The sequence below is a fragment of the Lampris incognitus genome, chromosome 12, assembly GCF_029633865.1.
Source record: "Lampris incognitus isolate fLamInc1 chromosome 12, fLamInc1.hap2, whole genome shotgun sequence".
Taxonomy (NCBI): domain Eukaryota; kingdom Metazoa; phylum Chordata; class Actinopteri; order Lampriformes; family Lampridae; genus Lampris; species Lampris incognitus.
Genome location: NC_079222.1, coordinates 15,567,857 through 15,584,264, shown reverse-complemented (window position 1 = coordinate 15,584,264; position 16,408 = coordinate 15,567,857).

Sequence of the window (16,408 nt, the reverse complement as noted above, 5' to 3'; positions counted from 1 at the left end):
TTTCCTATAATGTGTATTACAATGACTAACGGCTATGGCTGAAGACTGTGAAATAGCACTGAAGTCTCATTATACATCTCTACAAAATTTCAGCAAAACAAGTTGGCTATGATGCATTATGACATTTGACAGATAAACAGGCTAATGATGACATATAAATATATAATGCATAAATCCGTTTTAAATTGACATAATGTATCATAAAGGTGGTTATGATGTGTTGTGAGGGTGTATACATGGTTATAATGAATCTTACAATGACTTACAGCTACACTTATAGGGCGTTATAGATGCTTATAGGGCGTTATATAGATGCAAGCTTCAAAGAAAATGTTACCAAAAAATTTTCAGATTTGTGTTCTACACACCAAAATACATTATTTCAACACCGCTCTAGACTGATTAACAAAAAAATACAGAGTATGGCCTGCCCTAATGTACACTGCTCAAAAAAATAAAGGGAACACATAAGCAATGCAATGTAGCTCCAAGTCAACCACACTTTTGAGATATCAACCTGTCCAGTTAGGAAGCAACACTGATTTGTGAATCAATTTCACCTGTTGGTAAATTGTCTAATTTCCACCAGGTGGAAATTAGACAATTTGCAAGACAACCCCTATAAAAGGAATGGATTTGCAGGTGGTGGCCACAGACCATTTGCCTGTCCTCATCTTTTCTGGCCGATTTTTGGTTAGTTTTTCATTTTGCTAGTGCCCTCACCACTAGAGGTGGCATGAGGCGGTATCTGCAACCTACAGAAGTTGCTCAGGTAGTGCAGCTCATCCAGGATGGCACATCAATGCGTGCTGTGGCAAGAAGATTTGATGTTTCTCCCAGCACAGTGTCCAGAGCATGGAGGAGGTACCAGGAGACAGGCCAGTACACCAGGAGACGTGGAGGGGGCCGCAGGAGGACAACAACCCCGCAGCAGGACCGCTATCTGGTCCTTTGTGCAAGGAGGAACAGGAGGAGCACTGCCGGAGCCCTACAAAACGACCTTCAACAGGCCACTAATGTGCAGGTTTCTGCTCAAACAGTGAGAAACAGAATGCATGAGGATGGTATGAGGGCCCGACGTCCACAATTGGGGCCTGTGCTCACAGCCCAACACCGTGCAGCCCGATTGACCTTTGCCAGAGAACTTCTTGGTTGGCAGATTCGCCATTGGCGCCCTGTGCTCTTCACAGATGAGAGCAGGTTCACACTGAACACATGTGACAGACGTGAGAGAGTCAAGGAAGGAGTTGGAAACACAAACTTCAATGGCATCCTGCTGTTAACAACATACTCAGAACACATAATAATCATCAGCAACACACTCTTCCACCAGAAGAACAAATTTAAAACAAACTGGAGGCACCCTCGTTCTAACATTTTGCACCACATTGACTACATTATCGTCTAACCCAGCCACTGAGGATGTACAAGCCAGCGCATTCTTAGTGTCAGTCCCAAGCCCATTTAAATGGGGAGGGTTGCGTCAGGAAGGGCATCCGGTGTAAAATCTTTGCCAAATCAAATATGCGGATCATAAATAAGATTTCCACACCGGATCGGTCGAGGCCCGGGTTACCAACGACTGCCACCGGTACTGTTAGCCAGAAGGGTGCCGGTGGAAACTATGCTACTGTTGGGCGAAGTAGAAGGAGAGGGGGAAGGCATGTCCAGAGGCAGCGAGAGAAGAGGAAGGGTAGGAGTGTGGAGGTGAGAGTTGGAACTTTGAATGTTGGCACTATGACTGGTAAAGGGAGAGAGCTGGCTGATATGATGGAAAGAAGGAAGGTAGGTATACTGTGTGTGCAAGAGACCAGGTGGAAGGGGAGTAAGGCCAGGAGCATCGGAGGTAGGTTCAAACTCTTCTACCATGGTGCGAATGAGAGGAGAAATTGGGTAGGGGTAATTTTGAAGGACGAGTATGTCAAGAGCATGCTGGAGGTGAAGAAAGTGTCGGACAGAGTGATGAGTATGAAGCTGGAAATTGAAGGTGTATTGATGAATGTTAACAGCGCATATGCCCTGCAACTTGGGTGCGACATGGAAGAGAAAGAAGAATTCTGGAGTGGGCTGGATGAAGTGGTGGAGAGGGTACCCAAGGGGGAGAGAGTGGTGATTGGAGTAGACTTCAATGGGCATGTCGGTGAAGGGAACAGAGGTGATGAGGAGGTTTGAATGTTGGTATGATGTCAAGGAGAGAAATGTGGAAGGACAGATGATGGTGGATTTAGCGAAAAGGATGGAAATGGCTGTGGTGAATACATATTTCAAGAAGAGGGAGGAACACAGGGTGACGTACAAGAGTGGAGGAAAGTGCACACAGGTGGACTATATCTTATGTAGAAGGCGCGATCTGAAAGGGATTGGAGACTGCAAGGTGGCGACAGGGGAGAATGTAGCTAGGAAGCATCAGATGGTGGTCTGTAGGAGGACGTTGGAGACCAAGAAGAGGAAGCGAGTGAAGGCAGAGCTGAAGTGAGTGCCTTGAAGACACACCTCTCCCACTATGACCCAACCCAGATCGAGTCTCTGGGCAAAAGGGGAATTGCGTGGGCCGTTTATCTGCTGTCTGACCTTATGTGCTTGGATGACATCTCTCCCTAGCAACAGGAGGATATCTGCTCTAGAGTCAATCTCGGGAATGTGCTTTACTATGGGCTTAAGATGTGGATGGTGAAGAGCTACATCTGGTGAAGGTATTTCATACCTGTTGTTGGGTATTTGGTTGCATTCAGTTAATGGTGGTAGAGCTATACATGCTCCTCTATTCACTGGCTCGATGTAGAACCCTTTGGCCTTTCTTCCAGAAATATCAGTGAGCCTGGAGCAGGTCCTTAGTGAGTATGGATAAGGTTGATTCTGGACGTTGAATAAGTCAAACAGCTCTGACCTGGCGAATGAGCAATTGCTCTGATCATCGATCACAGCATACACAATCGCCTTGTCTCTTTGGTCCTGGGGAAATACTCTGATGAGAATATCTTGACACAGGACTTTGGCACTTGGCCTTCACCATAAACCTCTGTGCAGTGGCTGCTCACAGCAGAGATTGGGGTGGATTTCTTCTCTCTCCTTGCTGCCCTCTGCCATGTAGGTGGGAGCCTTTGACTCTTGGGGAGCTGAACCAGGGTGCATTGCTGCAACATGGTGAGAATATTATACACACATCAGACATATGAGCCTGCTGAAAGAAAGTAAAAAAGACAGACTGATTACCCCGACACCTTTAAAGCCTTACCTACTGTAATGAATGAAAGGTCACGTGTTTAACTTGACCTACTCACGGATGTACGTGCAGTGCGTGTGACGTACACAGGAAGTTAGAAGCGCATGTTATGAAGGTTGTATGTCGGATGAACGCTAGTAAAAGCTACACAGTTAAGAACCTACGAAGTCGGCTCGTTCTTGAATTATTCTTATGTCAGTAAGACAAGGCGTCTACGGACATTACATGGTGTCAGAATAGTCTGTGTATCTGAACACGAGCGGTCATGCCGAAGTTTAATCCGCCGAGTGAATTCAAGTTTGACTGCCCCGTTGAATGGCCGGAGTGGAGACAACGGTTTTCGCGCTTCAGGCTCGCGACAAAGCTGGATAAAGACGACGGGGAGATTCAAGTGAGTTCGCTGATTTATGCAATGGGCAGCGAGGCTGAAAAGATATTCAGCTCGTTTGACTTCGCGGCGGAGGGTGATAAAGTGGACTATGATATCGTACTGAAAAGGTTCGACGACTACTTTATTCCCCGCCGTAACATCATACATGAGAGGGCGTGCTTCTATCAACGTAGCCAGCAGCCAGGAGAGACAGCGGAGATGTACATCCGGACATTGTATGAGCTGTCTGAACACTGTGAGTTTGGGGACAAGAGGGATGAACATATCAGAGATCGTCTGGTAGTGGGCATAAAAGATAAGGTGCTCTCCCGTCAGTTCCAGCTCACAGCGGACCTTACTCTGGTGAAAGTCATTGAACAAGTGCGCCAGGCGGAGGCAATAACAAAGCAGCTCAGCCTCCAAGCTAACCAACCAGAGGCCCTGCTGGCTAACGTCAATGTTGTCCGATGGCGGGACGAACGCCAAAACAAAAAGGGCGGACAGCGTCATGGTGGCGGCAGTCCGGCAACCAACAAAGTAGATGAATGCGGGAGGTGCGGCAAGACGCAGCACACCGATGAGCGGAAGTGTCCTGCAACGAACAGTAAGTGCAACAAGTGTCATAAAAAGGGACATTGGGAGCGTGTATGTCACTCTAAAGCGGTGAGAGAAGTCACTGAAGAGGTTAAACAGCTGTACTTTCTGGGAGAAGTTGGCAAAGAGAGCAGTCAGGAAGATTGGACTGTTAGTTTAACAATAAGTGATGTACCAATAACCTTTAAAATTGACACGGGGGCTGACGCTACTGTTATCAACCAAGGGACATTTAAAAAGCTGAAGCCAAACATAAAACTGGGACCTCCTGACACATGCTTCATAAGCCCAGGTGGAAACATCAGCTGCATAGGACAGTTTCAAGCCACAACCAAATACAAGGAGAAACAATACTCCTTTCCAGTGTATGTGATCAAGGGGAGAGGCAGCTGTCTGCTGAGTCGTCCAGAGGCAGTGGAGATGGGTCTAGTGAAGCGGATGAATGAGGTCAGTGGAGTTTTCGGTTCAAGTGGACTGCTGAAAACAGACCCAGTGAAAATAGCTCTGGTGGAGGGTGCCCAGCCATACGCGGTGCATACAGCCAGACGGATACCACTGCCACTTGTACCACTGGTTAAGAAAGAACTGCAGCGCATGGAAAATGAGGGCATTATTGAAAAAGTGACTCAGCCCACAGAATGGTGCGCCGCTATGGTGCCGGTGCTGAAACCGAACAAGAAAGAGGTTCGCTGCTGCGCTGACCTCAGGAGGCTGAATCGAGCGGTGAAACGTGAGAAATACGTGCTGCCCACTATGGAGGAAATAATGCCAAGGCTCGCAGGGTCAAAGTTCTTCACAACGTTGGATGCAGCAAGTGGGTTTTACCAGATCCCCTTGCATGAAGACAGCAGGGGGCTCACCACTTTCATCACCCCATTTGGGAGGTATGCTTTCTGCCGCCTTCCATTTGGTATAACGAGTGCTCCAGAGATTTTCCAGAGAAAGATGGCGGAAACTCTGACCGGGCTAGAGGGCACAGAGGTGTACATGGATGACATCCTTATACATGGAGAGACTGAGGAAATCCATGACCGGCGCCTAGCAGAGGCGCTGGGGGTCATTGAAACAGCAGGTCTCAAACTGAACCAAGCGAAATGCAAGTTCAAACAGAAACAAGTCCGCTTCCTTGGTCATATCATCAACGAGGCAGGCATCAGACCTGACCCGGACAAAGTGGCCGGAATAGAGAACTTTCCTCAGCCCCAGAACATGACGGAACTCAAGAGGTTCCTCGGGATGGTGAACTATTTGGCAAAATACGTCCCAGAGCTGTCCACTGTAGGTCAGCCGCTTTATGGACTGCTTAAAGCAACGACAGAGTGGCTGTGGGGACCTGCACAGAACACAGCATTCCAAGACCTTAAAGCAGCACTCGCCACCGCCCCGGTACTCACCTTTTATGACGTCACTAAGGCTACGGTGGTGTCAGCAGATGCCAGCAGCTACGGGCTGGGAGGCGTTCTGCTCCAGCAGCACGGGGAACACTGGAAGCCCGTGGCCTACTGCTCCCGACGGCTGAGTGACGCAGAGACAAGGTACGCACAGATCGAGAAAGAGTGCTTAGCCAGCGTCTGGGCATGTGAAAGGTTCGAGAAGTACTTGTTTGGGCTTGACAATTTCAGACTTGTCACCGATCATAAACCACTAGTGCCTCTCATGAACAGCAAAGACTTGGATAATGTGCCCATTAGGTGCCAGAGACTGTTAATGAGGCTGATGCGTTTCAATGCAGTGGCTGAATACGCACCAGGCAAAACTTTAGCTGTGGCTGATGCACTCTCCAGAGGCCCAGAGCAGCGCTACGGAGATGGTGCTTCTCATGTTGATGTTGCAGCACACATTGATGCCATCGTGTGCCAGGTGCCTGCCACACCTCAAAGGATGCAGGAGATAAAACAGAGCACGGATGGGGATCTGCAGCTCCAGACAGTGTTGGGCTTCATCAGACACGGCTGGCCTGAGTATGTCGATAAAGTGCCGGAGACAGTCAGAGACTTTTATCAGGTGAGAGGGGAGTTATCTGCGGTAGATGGTTTAGTCATCAGAGGCAGTCGTATCGTCATTCCCACAGAGATGAGGGAGGTGATCTTAGACAGAATACACGACGGGCACCAGGGGATAGTTAAGTGCAGAGAGAGAGCTAGCCAGTCAGTGTGGTGGCCCAAAATGACAGAGCACATTACAACAAAGATACAGCAATGTCAATTCTGCAGAGAGCACAAGAACACACAGAGAAAAGAGCCTTTAATGTCAAGTGAGCTCCCATCCAGACCATGGCAGAAAGTTGGCATAGACCTGTGTGAGTACAAAAAGCAAAACTACTTGATAGTGTCTGACTATTATTCCAGGTTTTTGGAGATCCTAAATCTACCAACAACTACTAGCAGTCAGGTTGTAGCTAGGCTGAAGGCTACATTTGCACGTTTTGGTATCCCTGAAATTGTAGTTAGCGATAATGGGCCACAGTTAGTTTCAGAAGAGATGAGGAGGTTCAGTGAGGATTATGATTTCATCCATGTGACTTCAAGCCCACACTACCCCCAGAGTAATGGACAGGCAGAGAGGGCTGTTCAGATAGCCAAAAGCATATTAAGGCAGGAAGACCCTCTCCTCGCCCTGTTGACATACAGAGCTACACCCTCTTCTTCCACTGGAGCCAGTCCAGCGGAATTGCTCATGGGTAGGAGACTCAGAACCACCTTACCCACATTGCAGCATAACCTGAAACCGGCCTGGCCTAAAGAGGAACTGATCAAAACCGCTGACGCCGCAGCCAAATCGAGGCAGGCTTTCTACTACAACCGCAGGAACGGCGTGCGGACACTGCGCCCACTGAACTCGGGTGACGCAGTACTCACCAAACCTGATGGACAGAAAACATGGACAATGCCAGCAGTTGTTCACAGTCAGAGCTCCACTCCCAGATCCTACATAGTGGAGACAGCTCAAGGTGAACTTTACAGAAGGAACAGGCGCCACCTGTTGGCTACACCCAAAACACTCACCTCTGTCAGCAGGGATCCTGACCATGTCACTCCAGGGGAGAGTGGAAACACGGATGAGTCCCGAGCAGCAGAAATGCCAACTTCCACACCATATGTTACTCGCTCTGGCAGGGTGAGCAAGCCAGCAATCCGGCTGGATTTGTGAGGCGTATGGACTTGTGTACTGTGGGAGATTTTTAATTTTTTGTGAAAAGGGGGGTGATATACAGGTTAAAATTGTTGGCAGTAAATGTTCAGAGAAATGTTTAGAAAATAATCTTAGAGGGGGAGATGTAATGAATGAAAGGTCACGTGTTTAACTTGACCTACTCACGGATGTACGTGCAGTGCGTGTGACGTACACAGGAAGTTAGAAGCGCATGTTATGAAGGTTGTATGTCGGATGAACGCTAGTAAAAGCTACACAGTTAAGAACCTACGAAGTCGGCTCGTTCTTGAATTATTCTTATGTCAGTAAGACAAGGCGTCTACGGACATTACACCTACCACTTCCCATACCCAGTCTCTACCCTCCATCCATGCATGCCGATCACAATACAGGCTCACCAGGGCATCGAGGTTCCCTGAACCCAGCAGCTTGGCCTTATGCTCCACCACATGTTAACAGCTCACCCAACCAAGATCGAGCACACGCTATAATGGACTTTGCCAAGTACCTATAGCATGGCGTGAGCTGGTGAACACAGGACTCAGCACATTTGATGACTGTTCGGAAAGCTTCAGGGCTTGGAGATCTTCATTCGTCCGTGCCACCGAAGGCCTGGGGCTATCAGCTGGTGAGGAACTGGATCATCTCACAAAAAAGCAGCCCTCAGGAAAGCCTGGGACAGACTGTTATGCTGCACCTGAAGTGTTTGAAAGTGCACTATTTAGAAAGCTAGATGCTTTTCCCAGAGTGGCCAGCAGGGACTTTCAGATAACATAAAGATAACGATAACAGGCCCTGTGATGGCCTGCCGGCCTGTCCAGGGTGTCTCCCTGCCTGCCACCCAGTGACTGCTGGGATAGGCTCCAGCATCCCTTAGTTGGATAAGCAGCTTGGATAATGGATGGATGGATAATGATAACATCAAGGCCTACATCAAAAGGTTGGAATCGACCTGGGAACAAGCAGCAAAAAACAGGGAGGCCTGGAGACTGGCTGTCTGTGAGGGTGCTGGACGCTACAACCATGACATCCACTGTGCTGCTGAAAACAAGCGAAGACTCAGAAAGGTGAGAATTACCAGAAAAACCACATCCTCAACCACTTCTTCACCCCTTGCCCACATTGCCCCAAAATATGCAGCTCCAGGATCGGCCTCTGTGCCCACCTGAAAACCCACAATGACCTAGAAAGAGGACAGTCACTCTCGACCCAGAGTGACCGCCGATGATGATGATGGTGGTGTGTGTGTGTGTGTGTGTGCGTGCATGCGCATGTGACCACGGCTAATCTCACATAATAGGCTACAGGACCTCTATCAGCATAAAACTTTTTGTGCAGTTATGATACCAGAAACTTCTCACCTTGGTAATAACATTAAGAGCCAAGCATGGTGAGACTCTTGCATGTATATATATATAGTTCAATATAAATAAAATTTTCAGTATAGATGTTGTAATGATCTGTGCCCTCTGGCTATGTTAACTTATAACATTAATAAAGCAAGGACGACTTCTCTCGTGCTGGGTGTTTATTCACCGACCGGATTCCGACTGCCGTTGTTACGTACATCACGTGACTTTGTTGTGGCGCTACGGAAAGCCGTAAGGGACATTAGCAAATCAAATATTACTAGCAAATATTACATCTCCCTTTTTCTGAAAAGTGCTGCTTTCTCTGCAGAGATACAGACCACGTTGAGCACGTTTATAAACGAATACAATCTTAATAAGAAAGAATATGAAAATGGAACTCTTATATAACTGGACTGCAACAAAGTAGTGTAAAACATTTCCTTCCCTGTCTAAATGTGACACCGTAATAACATTTCATCTTTTTTTTTTTTTTTTTTTTTTTTTTTACATTCATAAGTCAAGGATTTGTCTTGGTTTGACCGTGCGACCTGACCTCGTGGTGTAACCAGGCTGTGTGTCTGGTTGTCGCTGATTGTTCGTGTCTGGAGGTTCAGCATGCTCTTGCTGATGGGCTTGTGTGTTGTTGTTAGCGCTGGTAACAGTCTGCTGTGAAGTGTGTGTGTGCGTAGTGTGAGTGTTCACTCTGCTTTGTCGCAGGTGTTGACGGTTGCGTTGGTAGATCTGACCTTCTTTGGTTTGGATGTGGTAGCTCCTGTCTGTGTTCGCTGGTCTTTCCACAGTTGCAGGTCTCCAGGATCCATCCTCCTGCCGGAAGCGGATTGGTGTGCCTGCGGGCAGGTGGGGCAGAGGTTTGGCTGTTCGGTTGTAGTATGCCTGCTGGCGCTGTTGACATACCTCTCTCCTTTTGTGAACATCCTCCTGACTGGCGATCTGTGGCTGCAGGTGTTTTGCTGTTGATGGGAGAATGGACCGCAGCCTCCGACTCATCAGTAGCTGTGCCGGTGATTTCAGGTTGTCCACCGGTGTGTTGCGATACTCCAGTAAGCTCATGTAGGGGTCTTTGTTCTCAGCTTTGGCTTTGTCCAGGATGCGTTTGGCCGTCTGGACAGTCTTCTCGGAGAGGCCGTTGCTCTGTGGGTAGTGGGGGCTTGTGGTGGTGTGTGAGAAACCCCATGTCTGTGAGAAGTTGCGGAACTCACCAGAGCTGTAGCACGGACCGTTGTCGCTGATGATAGTCTCGGGGATTCCGTGTCGAGCCATTGCTGCTTTCAGCTTCATGATGACGGCAGATGAGGTGCAGCTGTAAAGTCTTTCTAGCTCGAAGAATCTGGAGTAGTAGTCCACAGTGACTATGAAGTCCTGTGAGTTCCATGTGAATAGGTCTGTGCCTATCACTTGCCACGGCCGCTCGGGTATGGCGTGTGACATCATTGGTTCCTTTGCGTTTGCGCTGCGCCGTTCTTGGCATATGCTGCAGTCTGCTACCGCATCCTCGATCTGTTTCCCCATGCCAGGCCAGAACAGTAAGTCTCTTGCTCGGCATTTGCTTTTTTCCACGCCAAGGTGGCTGGCATGGATGCGCTGTATCATGTCCTTGCGAAGCTTTTGGGGGACAATGATTCTCTCACCTTTGAACAGGATACCGTCCATTTCTGAGATTTCTGCTCTGTGGTTCCAGTATTCCTGGATGCTGGGCGGGCACTTTTTCTTTGTGTCTGGCCAGCCAGTGAGTGTGGCTCGTCTGAGTGCGGTGAGCTGTGGATCTTGCGCTGTTTCCTGCTTGATTTCTGTGAGTCTTGTGTCGCTCACAGGGATGTTGCTGAGGACTGTGTGCACTTGGGCCTCCATCCCTTCCTGTAGGTCACTGTCGTGGTGTTCTATTGACTTGCGTGACAGTGTGTCGGCCACCGGTATGTCCTTACCGGGGCGGTGGATGATTTGGATGTCGTATTTTTGGAGCGCCAGGATCATCCGTTGCAGCCGGGGTGGTGCTGCTGCCAGTGGCTTTTTTAGTATTGCCTCCAGAGGCTTGTGGTCTGACTCCACAATCACTTTTCGTCCATACATGTACTCGTGGAACCTCTTGCAGCCGAAGACCACAGCGTAGAGCTCCTTCTCTATCTGTGCGTAGTTTTCTTCAGTGCTGTTGAGTGACTTGGACGCATAGGCAATTGGTTTGCCATCTTGGAGCATGACAGCCCCAAGGCCACTTTTGGATGCATCCACTTGGAGTCGCAGCTCTTTCTGCGGGTCGAAATATGAGAGTACTGGACCTGGGTGCTGTGTAATGAGATTCTTCATCTCTTGGAACGCCTTGTCGTGGACTGCATCCCACACAAACTCACTGTCCTGTTTCAGAAGCTGTCTGAGGGGTGAGTTTATCTGTGAGAGGTGTGGAGCAAATCTGGCGAGGTAGTTGATCATGCCGAGGACTGTCTCCAGCTCTGCTTTGTTCTGTGGGGGTTGCATGTCCTTGACCGCCTTCACCTTGTGTGGGTCTGGTTTGATGCCTTCGTGTGAGAGCGTGTGGCCGAAGTAGCTTACCTCGGACACGCATATGTGACACTTGTCGGGGTTGAGCCTCACCCCTCGCTCCCTTGTGCGCTTCAGCATCGCTCTGAGACGCTGGTCATGTTCCTCTTTAGTCTTGCCGAACACTAGTATATCGTCCACTATGGCCGTCACACCGTCCAATCCTTCATATGTTTCATCCACGCGTCTCTGGAACTCGTCTTGAGCGGACACGATTCCGAATGGCAGTCTGAGGAAACGATACCTGCCAAACACTGTGTTAAATGTCGTCAACATTGAGGATTCAGTGCTCAGTTTGATGGCCCAATAGCCTGACCGCGCGTCTAACACGCTAAAGTACTCAGCTCCAGCAAGCTTTGTGGTGGCGTCCTCCAGCGTGGGGAGGGGGTAGTGAGGTCGTTGTATCACTTTGTTAAGAGCTCTGGGGTCTAAACACACTCTAAGTTTGCCTGTCTTTGGCTTCTCAACAATGACGAGTGCGTTCACCCATTCTGTGGGTTCTGTTACCTTACAGATTATGCCGCCTTTCTCCATGCTGTCAAGCTCGTCCCTCAGTTTGCTGCGTAGGGCGATGGGGATTCTGCGTGGCGGGCAGACGACCGGCGTTGCATCTGGTGTGACGCGGAAGGTGCACTCGCCTGGGAACTCTCCTATTCCTTGGAAAACATCTGCATACTCATCCATTATGCTCTGTGATGTGACATTGTTTTCCTCGCTCACAGCCATCACTATTTTTACCAAGTTTAGGTCACGGCATGTTTTCATTGCCATGACTGGTGGGGCGTTTGTGTCAATGACGTAAAAGTCCAGCATCATTGCATTGTCTCTGTACTTACATTTGAGTTTGCATGTGCCTTTCACGCTCAGCGCGCCTCCTCCATATTCAGTGAGTCTGTGTATTGCTGGTTTCAGTGTCACATTTTTGAACAGCGCCTGGAACAGGTTGGTGGGAATAGTATTGGCCTGTGCCCCAGTGTCTAGTTTAAACTTTACCTTCTGTGGAGGTGTGCCAATTCCAACCTCTACGTAAGCCTGCTCGTTGCTTTTTCCGTTGTTCTCTATTGAGATGCAGTCTATGTACAGCTCTGTCTGTTCTCCCACAGCGGTGCTCTCCACTGTAATGTTGTCGAAGTACAGTTCTTCCTGCTCTCTGTCAGTGGTGTACTCTTCTGGGTTCTCTCCGACGGCATGTACTGTGCCGCGGTAGTACCTTGTCTGTCCCTGGGAGCTAGACTTGCATACTTTAGCAAAATGATTGAGCTTCTTGCATTTAATGCATTGTTTACCCTTAGCTGGGCAAGTGGCTTTAGCGCCGTGTAGCCCTCCACAATAGCTACACGCCCTGGCGGCGGTGCTAACGTCCCTTTGTCTGAAGTTAGCGTTAGCTGCTTTGGGTGCGTTCGGTTTGTAAGTCTTTCTGCCTATTGCGTGCACCGTTTCATGTGTGCTGCCCTGGCCCATAAACGTTAGCTGTTGCTTTGCTAGCTCGTGTGAGCGGGCTACATCTACGGCTTTTTCTAGCGTTAGCTCAGCTCCCTGGCTAAGTAGCTTTTCTCTCACTCTGGGTGAGTTGGTGGCAAACACGATGCGGTCCCTGACCATCTCGTCGGCATTTGGGTAGCCACAGTCTTTGACTAGGAGCTTTAGCTCAGTTACAAATCGTTCGAAGGATTCACTCTCTCCCTGCATCTTTTCATGAAATTTATATCTGGCATAAATCGGGTTTGCTTTGGGGGTGATGTACTCAGTGTACTTATCGTAGTACGTTTCTAGCTTCTTGGCTTGTTCTCCGCTGAGTGTCCAAGTGTTGTGCACATCGCGCCCTTTTTCCCCTATCCAGAGCAGGAGGTAGCTGCATTTCTCCTCTTCATTCTTCCCGCGCAGGGGGCCCGTGAACATTAGCTCCGTTGTTTGTCGAAATCGTCTCCATGCTTCAGGTAAGTTCGCCGATTCCCAGTCCATCCGTGGAGCTGGAACGCCGTACGAATCCATATTGGGTATTTAAACTCCGCTACTCTGACACCATGTAATGTTCTGTGCCCTCTGGCTATGTTAACTTATAACATTAATAAAGCAAGGACGACTTCTCTCGTGCTGGGTGTTTATTCACCGACCGGATTCCGACTGCCGTTGTTACGTACATCACGTGACTTTGTTGTGGCGCTACGGAAAGCCGTAAGGGACATTAGCAAATCAAATATTACTAGCAAATATTACAGATGTGTAATAGCGTTAGATGTTTTTACGTTATTTATCATACATCATTTGACTCTTACTGCTGACACTATAATGTAACAAGCCGGCGTGGAAGAATGAGTCGAGGCTGAGATCTCTTTATAATGGCAGCTCCCGTGTCCCATACACCGCACAACCCCGGGAGTGTTCTTTTATTTACACACCAAGCAGAACTGATAACAACATAAAGATTTCCCCCACCGATGTCGCAAATGGCGACAGTCTGAGTCACGGTCCTACAGTCAGTCAGTAAATAAACGGTCTTCTACTTCGTCCGAGTCGAACCCCCAAACAAACAACACAGCCACCACAACATGAACAAAACGTCATTAAAACACAATTTTAAATTTAACAATAACAGTCCCATCAGCCATTGCGCTGCCAGCGCAGAACCGCCGACATCTTTTAATGGGCCTCGCAAACTTGGTAGCAGCATTGATGTAATCAAAATGTTTGTTGTGATGTGGCACGAAATTCGCTTGTTCGTTTTTCCAGGTAAGCGATCAACCCCGCACCAGGAAACGTTCGGTTAAAACGCAGTTATAATGGCAGGCAAAACATTAGTTTTTCTGTTCGTGTCCGCTAATCTCATACTATTGGGCTTGTCAGCCTAATAGCTTTTGTGCACAGAGCTATGACTATGATCAAGGACCTCTCGTTGTTGTGGTGATTCAAGACCTTTGAAAAACCTGTTTTATACTGCAATTGAGTGCTAACAAGTCCGAGCACCGGGGATCGTCAGTGTACTAAATGCACTCTTGGTTTTAACTTGTGCTGTATTCCCACTGCATGCTCAGGACGAGGGTGTTGATTTGGTGTAGAATCTTGATTTGATGCAAACTACAGGAAGTAAGACTTACTCGCCACGTGTGACTCATTAATCTTAATGATCGTCTTACTGATAGCGTATGTTGCTTTGATCATTTTCAGAAAACCAGCGCCAATGAGAGCCTTATCTGGGCAACTGACCCCCCCCCCCCACACACACACACACACACTTTACAATAAGGGTAAGTCCTCCTTCCTTATTTTGAATTTCCTTACTGATGCAAACAATTTAAGGGAAACCACAGTTGTTTTTAATTTTATCTCCTTCTTTTGGTCCTCAGCAATGCTCACTAAAGGACACCACCATTTCTGTCTACTTGCTCTGCTTCCCAGGGGAGGGAACAAGGCACAGTGGGCAGGATCAATTAACTAAATAATGAATAAAAGTAATGACTCTGTTTCTCCATTACTGTGGAAACACTAAGTTACTCAAACCCATACCCTTAAATGATCATTTATGATTTAACTAGACCTATTCAAGTCCTTTGGCGAGTCCGATCCATCACACTAACTGTCACTCTGCTATATAAATTCCTGTAATAATAAACCATAGACACAGACCCCGTAATCTCCCTGTAACATACAGGAATCTAAATTTATTACCGATTCAGACTTCAATCAGTCCCCTGCAAAGCCATGCACCTCGGATAATAAAAATGGCTTTATTAAACATCAGGTCGCTAACAAATAAGTCATTTGTAGTTAACGATCTAATAAGTACCCATGACCTGGGCTTCACCCTACTGACCAAGACCTGGCTGGATAGAAATTGTGCAGTTGCACTCACTGCACGCCCTAACTTCAAGTTCATCCATATCACCAGATCTAACAAGAGAGGCGGTGGAATAGCTGCTGTCTTCTCTGATTTCTATAGCTGCAAGGAAATCCCCCTCGGGCAATTCACGTCTTTTGAACACCTTGCTTTTTCTATACACTATGTTGCTATGATTTTAATAATTATTGTCTATCAGCCACCAAAATCTAAATATGGCTTTCTTGGGGAATTTTCTGAGCTACTTGTTGTCCAAAGTTTCCACTGACTACAATTGTTTAAATTATCTCAGGTGATTTTACTGTAAATACTGACAAACACACCCCGAGGCTAGAAACTTAATTAGCTTACTGGAGGCATATGACCTGACTCAACATGTTTCTGGACCCATCCACACTAAGGGGCGTATTCTGGACTTAGTCACATCAAAAGGACTTAATATTATGGTACCATGTGTCATGGATGTCTTTACGCATGCTCAATGATTTCGGTAGTACTATCTTTTCCCTGTGTCTCCGTGGGTTTCCTCCGGGTACTCCGGTTTCCTCCCACCATCAAAAAGACATGCATGTTAGGGTTTAATACTCCTGTCTGTGCCCCTGACCAAGGCAATGGAAAGAAGAACTGGAGTTGGTCCCTGGGCGCTGCAGCTGCCCACTGCTCCTATACAATAGGATGGGTTAACCGCAGGAGACAAATTTCACTGTAACCAAAAACAACTGTACAATGACAAAAGTAAAATGGCTTTCTTCTTCTGGCGTTCTAAGGAAATCACGGAAAGGTGAAACAGTTCATCAGTAGAGTAGTGTGAGGTTGCTGGCTCAGGTTCCGAGATGACAGCATGAACATCTTATTTTTTTAAAAATGTTTTTAGTTTTAACAGGTGCAGTGTTATCAATGATATTTTGTATTTTTGAGTTGAAGTCCCTGTGATGGCCTGGCGGCCTGTCCAGGCTGTCTCCCCGCCTGCCGCCCAATGACTGCTGGGATAGGCTCCAGCATCCCATAACCCCGATTGGGATAAGCGGCTTGGATAATGGATGGATGGATGGGATGAGTTGAAGTTGTTCAAAGGAACTGAGGGGGGGGCTAAGAGTACATCTGTCGCCATTTTACAATGCTATGATTATAAACATTCCCAAATCCTCTGTGAATAGTACACATTGCCATTGAAACTCTTGTTAATGGTCACGCTATTTGCATATGAAACTGATTGTTGGTTTCAGTTGTTAGGGGTTACTTAGACGAGTGATGAAACATTTCTCCCACTAAACGTTGTGTCCAGATCAGTTGAATCAGTTCATCTGGACACAACGTTTATTGACAGA